Source organism: Zonotrichia albicollis, unplaced genomic scaffold, assembly GCF_047830755.1.
Source record: "Zonotrichia albicollis isolate bZonAlb1 unplaced genomic scaffold, bZonAlb1.hap1 Scaffold_225, whole genome shotgun sequence".
In the NCBI taxonomy this organism is placed as follows: domain Eukaryota; kingdom Metazoa; phylum Chordata; class Aves; order Passeriformes; family Passerellidae; genus Zonotrichia; species Zonotrichia albicollis.
The window spans coordinates 15,692-18,477 of record NW_027428406.1 but is presented as its reverse complement, the minus strand read 5'-3'; positions in this window follow the sequence as shown (position 1 = coordinate 18,477).

The window sequence follows — 2,786 nt, the reverse complement described above, 5'->3', positions numbered from 1 at the left end:
GGGGGGCGGGGCCCGGGGACCCCTTTTTGAGGGGAGGGGGCGGGGCCTGAGGCCACGCCCACGTGGCTTTAGCCACGCCCACCAGGCGCGTTCCCATTGGCGGAGCCGCGAGCGGGAATTTGGGGAATGCGGGGGAGGGGCGGGGCCGGGAAACCCCCCCGGAATTCCCCGGAATGGCAAAAAAAGGACCCGAAAATGCAGAAAATGCCCCCAAAATCACCCGAATTTGCACAGAATTGGCCCCAAATGCCACAAAATTCCACAAAATTCCACAAAATTCCACAAAATTCCACAAAATTCGCCCCAAAATCTGCAAAATTCACCCCAAAATCCACAAAATTCACCTCAAATATCTCAAAATTCACCCCAAATTCACCTGAAATGCTCCAAAATTTCCCAAAACTCACCCCAAAATCCACAAATTTCTTCCCAGAATTCCACAAAATTCCCCCCAAATTCGCCTGAAATGCTCCAAAATTCCACAAAATTCACCCCAAAATCCACAAAATTCACCCCAAAATTCACCCCAAATTCACCTGAAATGCTCCAAAATTTCCCCAAATTCACCACAAAATTCACCCAAACTCACCCTGAATTCCCCAAATTCACCCAAAATGCTCCAAACTCCACAAAATTCCCCCCAAATTCACCAAAATTCCCCAAATTTCCCTAAAATACTCCCAAAATGGACTCGAAATTCCACCATATTCCCCAAAATTCACCTGAAATTCAGTCAAATTCACCCCCAAATCCCCAAATTTACACGAAATTCCCTCAAATTTCCCCAAAATGCCCTGAAATTCCCCCAAATTGTCAAAATTCCGGAAGATTCCCCAAAAATTCTTCCCAATTCGCCTGGAATTCCACAAAACTCACCCAAATTACACCCAAAATTCCCCCAAATTTGCCAAAACTCACCCAAAATTCCCCAATACCACTGAAATTCTCCCAAATTCTCTGAAAATCACACAAAATTCACCCAAATTCTACCAAAATTCCCCAAAAATGGGCCTGGAACTCTCAATTTTCCCAAATTTCCCCTGAAATCCTCTTGAAATTCACCCAAAAAGAAACTGAGCACCTCCAAAATTCCCCAAATTCCCCAAAATTTCCCCAAATTCCCCCAAGGTTCCCCAAAAATGAGCTGAGACCCCCAAATTTACCCAAAATTGCCCCAAAATGGGGCTGGGAACCCCAAAATTTACCCCAAAATTCCCCAAATTTCACCCCAAATTCACCCAAAATGGTTCCTGGGGAACCCCAAAATTCGCACCTAGAGGGGCCCCGCCCCTTTCCTACAAACCACGCCCATTTTTGATGACCACGCCCACAAAGCGCTGCCGCCCGATCTGGCCACGCCCATTCTGCCCCGAGACCCCGCCCCTCTCGTTGTAGCCGCGCCTTCTCAGGTATCTGATTGGGTACTCATAGGGTGACCACGCCCCTAATTTAAGACCACCCAAACAGCGTTTTGATTGGTTTGTTTCCCTCCCCGCCCTTCTCCCATTGGATCCGGTTCGTTGTAGCCCCGCCCTCTTTGAGATTCCGCCTCTTCTTTACTTTGATTGGTCGCTTCTTTGCCTAACCCCACCCTTATTTCTCTCTGATTGGCTCGTGTTCCTTTTACTCGTTTCCTATTGGCTTCGGTTACTCTAAGCTCCTCCGTCTAAATAATCCCGCCCACCCCGCGCTCCGATTGGCCCCGGTTCGTTTAAACCCCGCCCACCCTGCTTTTCTATTGGCTCCGCTTCTCTTTAACCCCACCCCTCCTCCCTCCATCTCTCTCCTCTGTATCCCCGCCCCTTCCTCTCTCCCATTGGCCACTCACCCTCATAACTCCTCCCACCTCCTTCTCCGATTGGCTAATTCTCCCTCTAACCCTTTTTCCATTGGCTCCGCCCCAGGCCCCGCCCCCGGCCCAAGATGGCGGCGGGCCCCGCCGCCGCCGCCGCCCGCGGCCGCTTCCCCGCCCGGCCCCCGCCGTGGCCTCGGGTCCCTCCCGGCCCTCCCCGCTCCCGGACCCCGCTGGGCGGCGCCGAGGGCCCGGCCCGGCCCGACCCCGCGCTCCGGGCGCTCGTGGCTCTGGGCCGCGGCCTCCGCCGCCTGCGGGCGCTGCTCGGGGAGCGCTCCGGGCCCAACCGAACGGTGAGGGGCGAGCGGAGGCGGGAACGGCGTGAGGGGAGCGGGGAGCGGGGGAGGGAACGGCCTGAGGGGGAACCGGGGGGGAACTGAGGGGGTGAGGCGGGAATTGGGGGGTTCTGAGGGGGTGAGGGAGGGATTTGAGGGGTTCTGGGGGAATTTGGGGATTCCTGAGGGGATTTAGGGGAAATTGGGGGGATTCTGAGGGAATTTGAGGGGTTCTGAGGGGATTTAGAGAAAATTGGGGGAATTTGCGGGGTTCAGGCGGGAATTGGGGGTTCTGAGGGGGATTTGAGGGGTTCTGAGGGAATTTGGGGGTTCCAGAGGGGATTTGGGGGTTCCTGAGGGGGTTTAGGGAAAATTGGGGGGGATTCTGAGGGAATTTGAGGGGTTCTGAGGGGGTCTGAGGGGGTGAGGCGGGAATTGGGGGGTTCTGAGGGGATTTGAGGGGTTCTGAGGGGGTTTAGGGAAAATTCGGGGGGTTTCTGAGGGAATTTGAGGGGTTCTGAGGGGATTTAGGGAAAATTGGGGGGGTTCTGAGGGAATTTGAGGGGTTCTGAGGGGTGAGGGAGGGATTTGAGGGGTTCTGAGGGAATTTGGGGGTTCCTGAGGGGATTTAGGGAAATTTGGGGGGGGTTCTGAGGGAA